The 12264-nt window shown below is 35.2% G+C and overlaps 1 long non-coding RNA gene across 1 annotated transcript; it reads right to left on the reverse strand.

The window, feature by feature from the left end:
• Positions 1–3972: 3972 nt before the first annotated feature.
• Positions 3973–12054, reverse strand: LOC114298255 (uncharacterized). The gene is made up of 3 exons (XR_003641818.2): positions 11811–12054; positions 7146–7232; positions 3973–4333 (listed from the first exon to the last, which is right to left on the reverse strand). It is a non-coding gene; the product is annotated as an uncharacterized LOC114298255 (long non-coding RNA).
• Between the last annotated feature and the right edge of the window lie 210 nt (positions 12055–12264).

The raw sequence follows: 12264 nt of genomic DNA on the forward strand, positions 1-12264 counted from the left end.
CTCTCTCGGTTGGGAGAGCAACACAGCACACGCACACAAAAAGGGGAGGAAAGGGGTGGCTATTCAGAGCTCTCTCTTCTCCCTCTCGGCACCTCTCTCTCTCTGTGAAAACTCCATGGTTTAAGTTGAGCTTCGGTCAGCCATGGTTGGTGAGTATGGGTGTTCAACCGAGGCTATCTCTCCGGCGATTGTCAATGTCAGCCCCCGATGGTCAAACCGCCGTGGGTCAGTGGTGCCCTGTGTCGGGGTTTGGTCGTTGTAGGTGGGTTTGTTGGTGTGATGGTGTGATCCTTTCTTGTGTAATATGGAAGCTGAAGTGGAGGGTTTTGGGTTTTGTCTGAATTGATCCTTGCTTTTTTAACCTCTCTCTCAGAGAGAGATGGATGTTATTGATGATGTGTAATCCGGGTTGATGTGTCTCACGGTCGTGTGAATGCGTGAGCTTCAGTTGATGCAGAGTTGATGCCGTACGCATGCACAGGCCATGTGTGTGAGTTTAAAAAGGTGATGATGTATGGTTCATGCAGGTTCAGTGCGTAGAAGAGCATGGGTTTTTTTCCCACCCCAAGTTGTCTGCCATTTCCCTTAATTATATATATGTTATATGTGTAATATCTGAGTCATGAGTGGATATATGCCCACCTAAAGTTTCTGATCAATTTAAAATTTTGAGTGGCTTAGGTCGGGCTTCCATTGGAGATGAGTTTACATGGGCTGAGGCTTACTTGACTGAAGAAAATTAATTTTTGCTAATTGTCGATTTCATGAGTGGTCGGAGGTTTAAAACGCTGGGCTTCCTATTTTTTGGGCTTACTTGTTGGGCCCAATTTCCAGTGGAGAAAAGGAGTGGAAAGTGCCAGTAGGTTACTGAGTTGGGTTATTAATTGGGGGCAGTCTGTTTCCCCAAAGTATATGAAGTTCTTTATTTTATTTTTATTTTGAGTGTTTGTGAGGATTTTATTTTATTCATCTTCTTCGGATCTGTAATATTTAAAGTGTTGTAATAATCCCCCCACCTCGCTTCTTTCTATCATATTCTTTACTTGCTTTCCTTAACTGTACATATGTATATATTTAACATACCATGCATATCCATGCGTTGAATCCATGTTTCATGCATCTTGATCCGGCTAAATTTGCATCTTTGTGCTTTAATTGATTATCACATGGTTTTGTGCGCTATTGCATGTTTTGTAATGTTTCACATGTCATGTTTTAGAAGCCGGATCTTTAGAAGCATTCTTGTGTATGTATTGTATTAGGATTCTGTATATAGGATTATGCATATTTTACTAACTTTGTTTTGTAGCTGTTTAAGGGACGTCGGTAAATCTATGAGTTTTTAAGTTTTAGCATCCCATTTGTACATAATTTTTCTTATTATGTTTAGCATCCTACCATGAGGCTAATTGCTTAACTGATAAACTATTTGAATGCCTGTGAATGAAGGCTTGTTATTTGAATTGGAATGATTCGATGAATGTCTGTTTTAAGCCCACTTTGTGGTAGCAAATTCACAAACTTTAAGCCCACTTTGTCAAGAGGTAAATTCAAACCCTTTTCGACAAACAAACATGAAATTGAATTGTTCCAATTTGAGCAAACTAGTCTATACCTTGTATGCTTCACATAGTAAATTTTAGGATTTACTAAATAATTAGAACATGAACATATAAAGAAAATAAAATTCATATCATGGTTTAGTAGAGGCCGATCTTTGATCAGGTGAGTAGGGGTGCTCATTATTGACCTTCCCCACTCATACCTAAGGTTCCGAGCCAAGCATCCTTGGTTACGACGAACAGGGGCCTTGGCACGAGTCATGAGTTTTCTAATTTCCCAAATATTAGGTGGTGACTTTGAGATCTGATGATGTAGTCCATATTTGACAAAATTGCAATAAAATGGATTTTCAATAAAAGTGTCCAAATCTGGACTCTCATCTACGTTTCACATTGCACTCGTGAGACTAAATCAAAGAGATCTCGAGGGTCCGAACTGTTTAACGCGCACGAGTCCCCCCCGGACATGTTACACCTATCTGTTCAAATCTATTTTTTATCAGTTCAATTTTTTTTAACCTATCTGTTACAATTCACCAAGCCTATTTCCCCTATCTATTGAAATTCACCAAGCCTATTTTTTTTCTTATCTGTAAGTTCACCAAACAACCTATGTGACAGCTCAAAAATTTGGAACATCAGAGGATAGATGTATTACCAAATAAATACAAGATTTTTCTACAGTTACAAGTGTGATGCCCCAAAATCGACTCTAAGGTTGAAGTATAGGAAACGTCACTAATGAGTCATTTGGTCAATAACCAAGTAAGATCCCAAAAAAGATCAGAGAAGTCAAAATAGTCTCCTTCTAAGTCCAATCTCCTAAGATAGCAAAACTACCTTTTTGACAGATCTTAAAAAAGTATCAACACAAAGTCTACATAAGTTGACAAAAAAATGATAGGTTACAAAAGATATAAGTAAAATTACAATATTGTCTTAATTACAACAAGGGTTTTAATATTACAACAAGATTACAAAAATGGATTTAACAAAACTAATTCCTAATTCTTTTAGGACAACTATATGTTGTTAAATGCTTTAGTTTCATTTTCGATCGGCTAATAGTCTTCAATACCTGGCAGCATGAAACACCATGAACTTGGAATGCCCAGTAAACGCACACACACCTCGTCCTTTTTTCCCAATTTAATACACAATTACAAATATAACAAGTAATGAACCATGATATTCAAGAAAACGAGCAATGAGTTAAAAACTTAGATGATGGTAATCTAGAAATCTCCCAAAAAGATTTTATCCTCCCAACCATAAGAATTGGACTCGAATTATTCGGTATACACCATCTTTTGTTGCTTTGTAGGCCTTACCTTGGATGCCTACAATGATTACATACCACGTAGTGCCGACCGAGGACATCAAAAGACACGGTAAAAATAAGGGTCAATATCCATAACCTCCTTCATCCTTGTCACACTGAAATCACCTAGGGTCCGAATACAACCGATCCATTCAAGGGTTCCAGACAACTATTTGCGCAAGACTTTATCTTCGAATAGGGAACATGTCCTGTCAACCAATACTTGAAGTTAACATAAATATAATCTCATAAAATTATTCTAAGTGTTCAAAACTCATTACCAACCCAATTAAGTTTTTCGTTGAGTTAGGTGATTTAAGTCAAGGTTAGAACAACTACGGAAATAATGAATTCTACACGAGTATTAACATCTCAAAGCACAAATGTAAAGAAAAATAGCCACAAACATATGTAGATGGCATACTAAGTTTAAACAAGCAGTAGGAAGTATATTCCAGCAAATAAGAATATGAAACTATTAACAAGAACACAGACACATTTCCATATTCAATTCATCTTAAAGTTTACTATCAAAATGGCATTTTCAAATTTTTCACAAACTCAGCCTTCCTAGGGTTTGTAGAAAATTTTATCTAGTTTCAAAATCATGTTTCGAAATAAGATAACTTTCCTAGATTTTTAGTTATTAAAGAAATGCTCCAGCATTGTCCATATTTGTTGGCTGTTACAAAAAATGGATTTTCTCTCAAACCGCTCATTCTATTTTAACAAAAACAATTTACTTGAAATTTAACACTTAAAGGAAGGTTTTGATACAAAAATGAGGTCAAGGGTATTTTTCTGCATTTTTCTACAATTTTTGGAAGTGGGCTGAAAATATCGGTCATTTGTGCACAAAACTTGAAATAAGAATAATAGTAGAAAATGAGGGCAACCATGAATAATTTTTCACTTCTCTTATGATGAAAACATACTAAATAATATATTTATAACTTAGATTTTTGGATTGAAGGTGTGCCATTAAAAATAATGGAAGATTATCACAACCCATACCCGCCTCTACAGGTTTAGCGTCGTAACCGGCCAGTAATTCGTGATTACCAAAGGTCTTCTTAACAATAATAAGAATAGCACAATAATAGGGGCTGGCAGAAGCCAATCAATAATAGAAAATAATGTCCAATGAGCTGTAAGGACTTAAATGTACAAAACGACTTTCATATACTTATATATGCACAAACACTTAAGTCCAAAACACATATAAACAGAATAAAACACAAGTTAGGGAATTAAATCCCATTATCAAAAACAGTACAACAAAAGTCATAGACCACTCTTGCCACTGGAATGATTTCAAAAGGGTGAATTTGGACCACCCAATAAGCCTTGACACATGTTGGATTGGAACCTCGCGGTGAGTCGCAATAGTTGGTTTGGCAAAAACAGGGTTCGGGTCGATGCTGCTATCTCTGATCCGGTGCCCAATCACCTACATATATATAATAACCAATGAGCTAGAGCCCAATGAATAACAACTATGTAACGGGGTTATGAATGATATCCTTACAATAAGTGAAATAATCAATTTATCAATAGATCAATTTCTCAATCAATGTTTCATATCATATCAATCATTTCATTTCATTTCAATTCATAGTAGTCATACGTGGTACATCTAATAGTAGAACAATTGATAGGTCTTAAAGACCGAACAATCATTTGATGGCCATCAATGCAATAACAACAGTTTCAAGAATTGGAGCTGACAGAGATCTCTGTAACAATAACGATAACAATATCAATAACAATAGTAATATGCTATGGATGCCACGAATACAGTTCAGAAAATAAAATCATCATTCAATTGATAAAAAAGTATCATCTCAGAAAACAATATAATTTATCAATCATAAAATAAATACGATTGAATATATCTTTACAACAGTGTTACTCACAGTGGGCTCCTCGGTACACGTACTAATGGTTTAGCATCCGACCTAAACAAATAAAGTCAAGCATAACACAATTTTCCATCCTCAATTTGATATAATACAAGACCCAAAACTTCTTTCAAGAAAACATTAATCTTTATAAACATGAGTTTGAACAAAAACATATCTTCCAATTAAAAACCAATTTTTCCATGCAAAACTCAAAGTCTTGAATTGAATTGAATTTTGATAAACAATTGTAATTTAAGCTTCAATTTCTCAACTTCTATGGTACCTCCTTAAAATCATAAAAATTCATGCAAGGAAATAAGAATATGATCATACAACCCAAGAATGTATATCATGCATATGGTGATTTTGAAAGTTGATTTAACTAATTCTTCCATTTTGGAACACAATTGTATTAAACCTCCATTTTCATAAACATAACCCTTAATTTATGTATGATTTCTCCTCAATCTCTATGAATCATGTAGGAGAACAAGTATAGAATCAAAGTTCTCTTGAAAATATACCATGCATGTAAAGATTAGGAGTTAATTTGAACAATTCTACCATTTTCTAACATGCATGTCCTAAGCTCTTAACTACATGAGCAAATCTTCTAATTAATTATAAATTCAACTCAAGTAAGCTTATGTTCTTCCTATTTGAACCTAGATTCTATGAATTAACAGTGTATCATTTCAATTTCATGAATTAGGAGGTGGAAATTACCTTAGTTTGATGATTTAATGCAATATAAATCAAGCCCCTTCTTTCTCCTTCCTTCAATGTTTCTTTGAGTTCAAACTCTCCCACTCTCTCTCTTCGTGGGTCTTGTTTGGTGTGTTAGATGAAAGACTCAATATAAGCAACCAAGTACTCACTCTCTTACTATATTTGTTGATTCAAAAATGAGTAGTATTCTAAATTATTATTATTATTATTAATTAATTTAACTTTAAACCATTAAATCATTCTAATTAAGTTAAATAAAAATCAAATCTATGCAAATTAAATTAATCCTCATCACAATAAAATCTCAATTACACTAAATTTAATTTAATTATATTAGGATGAGTGAATTAGGCTCTAATTCCTTTCTAATTATTTAATTCTAAATTCTTAAAATTAGCGAATCAGACAGACTTAATTTTTATTCTAACCTATCTGTTTAAACAATACAATCAATAAGTCTCATAACAATCAATAACACTTAATCACATAATTAATATGTAGGAACATAATTAATAGTTCCAATTAAAGCTCAATTCAATCACAGACAATTTCAGTACACTCAATCAATTTTCAATTAAACTTCCCAAATTGGCTCTAAAAATTCCTAAAAGCCCATCCATGTACTCAATTTCAATTTGTGCACTCAACAAGATTGTTGATTTCAGTTTCAAAGTTGTAACCTTAACAGGTAATTTTTCAATTTGGACAGATATGCACAAATTAAATTACTAGGCACGTAGTTTAATTAGAATTAACACATAATTAATTAATTAAAATTATGATTAGCAAGTCTGGGTCGTCACAAATATGTAGACAGAAAGTTGTGGTTTTGCTTCTATTAAGAGATAATACATGCAAGGTGGCAATCAAGACTCAACTATTCTTATTCAAATACGAGAATACCATGCATACACATTTGAAAATAATACTCTAAGCCTCTAATATCATGTATTTGAAACAGAAAATAAAAGAATGGGTTGTGTTGTGGCTTAGTTGCCTGCTAGATTTGCTAAGGGTTGGACAAAGTCTTCTCTCATTTTCTTTCTTTTCCTCCAATCTCACTCTTTTCTCGCCAACCTCTATCTCGGCCGTGTGTGTGTGTGTGTGTATTGATGTGTTGAGTGTGAAGAAAATGCTAGGTGGATGGTTGTATTTATAGAAGAAAAAGAAAATGGTGAAAGGTCCAACATGTCCTTTGGTTGGAATTGAATGGAATGAACTTATATTTAGTTGTAAGGTGATGGAATAGAGTTTGAGTAAGACATTTAAGTATGTTTAAATCATGATCTAGTTGTTGCTTGGTTAGAATGAAACAAGATTGACATAGGGTACAAGACAAATTTCCTAAATTTTGGGATACTAGTCATGTCACGACCCAAACCTGTCCTTATAGGTTTAGCATCATGATCGGCCAGTAATCATAGATTACCTACGGCCTCTATACCAAAAATCCATTTAATATAAAGCACGGGGTTTAGTGGAAGTATAACGTAACATAAAAAAAATAAAATAAATTATCCATTGAGCCATGCGTAAATGAAAAGAAATTCGCATCAAAAGCAAAGATTCATTCTATAGGTACATACACCACATTAGATCCAAACATCCACATCTTATAGCTATACAAACCCCAAAATATACACAAATGGAAGCTCCTCAAAAGGCCGACCCGGGTAGACTCGACGCTTTCTTAACTTTGATGTTCAGCTTGCCCACCTACATATATATGAATAATTAGTGAGCTAGGGCCCAGTAAGTAATAACAGAATAAAGAGGTTATATGAATGAAGTTCGATAACATGCCAATCCAATTCTCATTTCAATTCTCAATATTCAATAAAATTCATCGTCGATGTCATTTCAATATCAAATCAAGTGGCACATCCATGAAGCAATAATATTCCAATCACAATGAACCATAAAGGTCAAGCCAATGGACCACGAAGGGTCAAACCAATGGACCACAAAAGGGTCGGCCAATGGACCATGAAGGGTCAACACTAGTGATCTTTGTGTTTTAATCAATCCAATAGCCATGGTATTGTTACCCCCAGGCAAGGGTCTGTAATCAATGGCCATGGTATTGTTACCCCCAGGCAAGGGCCTATAATCAATGGATGCCACAATACGGTTTCAAAAGTGAACATCATTTATTGACAGAAAATAACATTTTTAATAAACCATTCAATCGATCGCATATTGAGTCCAAGAACAATAACAGTTTCAAAAATAAATATTACTTGAAAATATTTTTATAAAGTTACTACTCATAGTGGGTTATGTTGTCATTAGGCGTCGGACGTCCACCTATACAAAACACATAACAAAATACAATTGAAGCACCATTTGGCAACAATTTCATTTTAATTCAACTCTTCTTATGTGTCTCTAACTCGTTCTATGATTATATGAGTCCAATTGGTGCTTAAGAATGCTAGAAATGACATAAGAATGCAAGTATGCACTTAAAAGAGCTAGTAAAAATTTGCGGAAAATAAGGTCCTCGCTCGAGCGGGGGTTCAAAAATAAAGGTGGTCGCTCAAGCGTAACTTTGGTCACTCGAGCGGTCTATAAACTCTGCAAAAGTACTGGTTGCTTGAATTTTACGCTCGATAGTCGCTCGAGCCAAAGACTGAATAAAAAAGGGTTCGCTTGAGCATGCACTTTGTCACTCGAGCCACCGTGCAAATGCCTGCAAAAATGTTGGGAGCATGAAATTTGCGCTCGAGCGAATTGGTTGAATTTTGGAATTTCCAAAATTGTGTTTGAAGTTCAAACTTGATATTCAAAGGTCCAAAACCTGTGTTTTTGGTACAAAAACTTGGAAAAAACATTGTATAACATGAAAACACTTCCAATTTGAAACCATTTATTCAAAATCATGCTCCAATTGTCCAAATTCAAGCTTATGCTATCAAGTTAAAACCATGCATGTTATGGGTTACACTCATTTCTTTTCTAATCTTTTCAAAACTCTCATGCATGAGATAAAAAGTGGTAAAACTATGAAACATCTTCAAAAATGTTAAATATAGCTTTATGCATGTGGAAAATCCCATGAAATTCAAACTCAAATTGGTGATTCAGGCATGCATATACATAATTCAACTCAATTCTTCCAATTCAAAGTAATTCATGCCTCCATTGTAAAATTACATGCAAATGAGCCCATGAACTAGATGAATTCAACTTCTACATGTTTTATTTACAAGGATTAAGGTTGAAAATCATACCTAAGGCTTGAATTCAAGTGTACTCTAGTTCAATTCTTCAAATCCCCTTCAATTCCTTCACAATTCTCTTCTCTATCTCTCTAAGTGTTGAGTTTACACTCCCTCTCTCCCAAAATCTCAGCTCATGTATGTATATTCAATGAGTTCAAGTCATGAGTTGGCTTATATATGATGTAATTAATTTAGCCTAATCAAGGTTGATTAAAGTTAATTAATTAGGCTCAAAGTTCAATTAATTTATTCTAATTATTTTGGCCCGATTCAATTTTTGATGAAAGTTGCCATAAAATTCTAAATATTCTAATTAGCATATCGGGCCAGCCAATTTTGGCTTCTGAAGCTGTTCAGGCTTTCAATTTCTGATTCTAAGTCGTTAAGTGAACAAATATTCCATGTAATAACAGATAACTACAAAATTAAGTATGTAATCACACAATTAAACACAAAATTATGCAATTGAGCTTATTGAAACATATAATATAATAGTTCGGAGGTCAGAGTCGTCACAAGTCTACTTTTCTTCCATATTTTCATAAAATTTGCTTCAAAAAGTACTCTACAATCTTCAAAAAGAGAGGAGGTAGTGGGAAGGGGGCATGTGAAGAGGATTTGAGGGATTTTCTAATTTATTTTTGTGTACAAAATCACATATATATTGTAGATATTTTTGTGAAAAAAAGATTATAATAATGGATTGTACCTTTATATATATAAAGAATGATTTGGGGCTAAAGTGAGATTTTCATAAAGTGTAAGGGAATAGGCCCAATTAAAATATCTATTTCGAGTGTAGGATCAATTAAAATAGTGATAAAAAAAATAATTTTGTTTGTGTTACTTCGTTTTGAATTAAAAGGGAATTACCAAACAAAAATGGTGAAAATGGAAAATTAGGGTTTTAAAGAGATTAATTTATAACTAGAAAGTTAAATAGTTAATATTAGAATATTAAAAATGATTACTAAGCTACCGGGGTTGATTAGAGTTTATATAGGTTCGTCTGTGATGCATTTTCGGTTCTAGGGTTAATTTCATGAATAAACGAGGAACTGAGGGCTTTGTTATAATAACTTGAAAGTGGGGGCCTTACTACGATTTACAAAAGTTAGGTGTCTAACAATCTATTTGTTGAAATTCGCTAAGCCTATTTCCCCTCTCTGTTCACCAAGCTTATTTTCTATATTTGCCAAAATTAAACAAAAACAAACTGAATCTTTTTATTTTATCTATTCAATACAACAACGGTGATTCAAGGAAAGAGGAAAGTTGAATTATCATTGAGCTCAAATCTATACATCTCTTTCTCATGGATGCTTACTCTCTCACAGATCAGTCCCCAAAACCACACCAAGGACCGCCATGAATACAGCCATTGTTGCTCCTAACAAGAAGCTCTCTAAACCCACAAAAAATGGCGTTGGTTGATGAGGAAAAAAATGATGATGGGTTGGGTTTGAAGGATTATGATTGGAGGAGTCGGTAACAACGTAGATCTGGCTGCCTTTGCTATTGAGGGCTGCTTAATCTATCTGCATTTCTTTTCTACCCTAAACTCTCCTCCAAAGCCCCCTTTAAACCTCTACCATCATCACCAGCTGTTTGGTTCCGAATCCTTCTTGGCTCTGCTACTACCTCTCTTGCATCAGGCTGATCATCCTTATTCATCGCCATATTGCCACTGCCTAACCCCACCCACTACCACCCTCTGGCACCAAAACTCTATCAACCATCTCTCCCAACAACCCCATTTGAATTTTCTCTACCACCAAATCCACTAATCACACCTCCAAAATTTGCACACAGTGAGTCCTAGGGGCTTGGACACTAATAAAATGGCATATGAATTAACAATTACACATCACATAATCAATCAGAATATAATGAGCGGAGCTCGAATGTGTACATCTAAACTAAGCTTATAAATGTAATGAAACCAAAATTAAGTCTAAATAAACAGGAACTAATGGGTAGAGAGAGAGAAAAGAAGTAAGGGATAGGAGAAAAGAAACCCATCTCAACACATACAATAGATATAATAAATAATAAATGATGAATTATGGAGAGTGAAAAAAGTGAAGTAAAGAGAAATCCCATGAGGATAGAAGGATTCTCACCCTCTACAGATGGATAAGGATATGGAACACCCAAGTCTATGGAAAATAGCAATGAGAGGGGAGATTCAGTCTATCCTCAAGGAGGAAGTTGTGCCTGAACTTCTACGTCTTTAATAATCAACAAGAACAATAGAGAATGGGGAGAAACTTTGATGAAGAAAGAAGGGTTCTCCTTCTCATACCTACGGAAATGAATATAAACTACTCGAATCCATGTAAAAAATAAGTTTAGGAGGAGAGTGTTGGGATCTGGGATCCCGCCCAAGACCTTATAGAAATTATTCTATGCAGAAAAGCACACCCACACTCAAGGAGACACAATATTTAACGTGGTTCGGCCTCAATGCCTACGTCCACGGGAGAGTAGCCGGTTATCACTATAACAAGGGAGATATTACAGAAAGATTACAATAGAGGAGGAGCTCACACTCTCCTCACTCACTTACTCACCCGTCTCCCTCGCTCACACCGAGGGAGACGGTCTCTCCGCCTCACATATCTCACTCTGTGGCTTGCTCTGTTTTTCTCTCTCTCAAATCCTCTCCTTAGCCTCCATCTATACACAATTACAAAGGAGATGGAGAGGCTGGCCTTGCATATGGCCAGCTATGGCTTCACATGGCCAACTCACCTTTGTTGGCTTTGCACTCTTGCAGCACATGGAGAATCACCCCTCACATGGGGTGATGATATTCCACAGAGAGAACAGGTATCTTCTTATAGAGGAAACCATGCCTGGGTTTCTAACCCATAATGAATCAAGAAAAGTAGTTTGGACTTGACCAAAGTCACTATATAAGCCTCCACTAACCATAGAAATGGGAGAAGAAGAAAGAATTCAATAATATTCTTAACAATTCAACAAATGATCTCAAGATCTAAAAAATTCCAAAAGAAGAGGCAGGGATAGAATCAGAAAGAAAATGCAAGAATGGAATTGGGATTACCTCTAAACTAGTAGAGATAGGGTCCAAGCTGGTCACAAACTCTAATCCAACCCTCCTTTGATCAGTAGAAGCTTCTAGCTCCAAGAAAATGTCCAAGCAAAGAGATGTATCTAGGAAGTAGTCCAAAATTCTCACCAATCTTTCACTCAATCAATATTTTCTAATTTGATTATCAGGGATTAATTAGAAGGATTGAGGACTTTTTTGTTCAATATCTTGGAACCTCTCTCCCTCTAAAAGAGGGGGGAGGGGGGGTTGTCATTTTATAGGCTTTGGAGGCTTGGAATATGCCTCTAGTTCCCAAAGATCCAAATGGCATATCCCAAGATCCTTGAGACACCTCACCAAAAATCTATTTGGTTGACTTCATAACAGTTTGAGCCGAATAAGATATGTCCAACTGCAGAATAGTGTGCCGCGCGTATTTCCTTAAAAATGCTCGGTGAAACAGAAG

The sequence above is a fragment of the Camellia sinensis genome, chromosome 5, assembly GCF_055761805.1.
Source record: "Camellia sinensis isolate YWXY chromosome 5, ASM5576180v1, whole genome shotgun sequence".
Classification (NCBI taxonomy): Eukaryota; Viridiplantae; Streptophyta; class Magnoliopsida; order Ericales; family Theaceae; genus Camellia; species Camellia sinensis.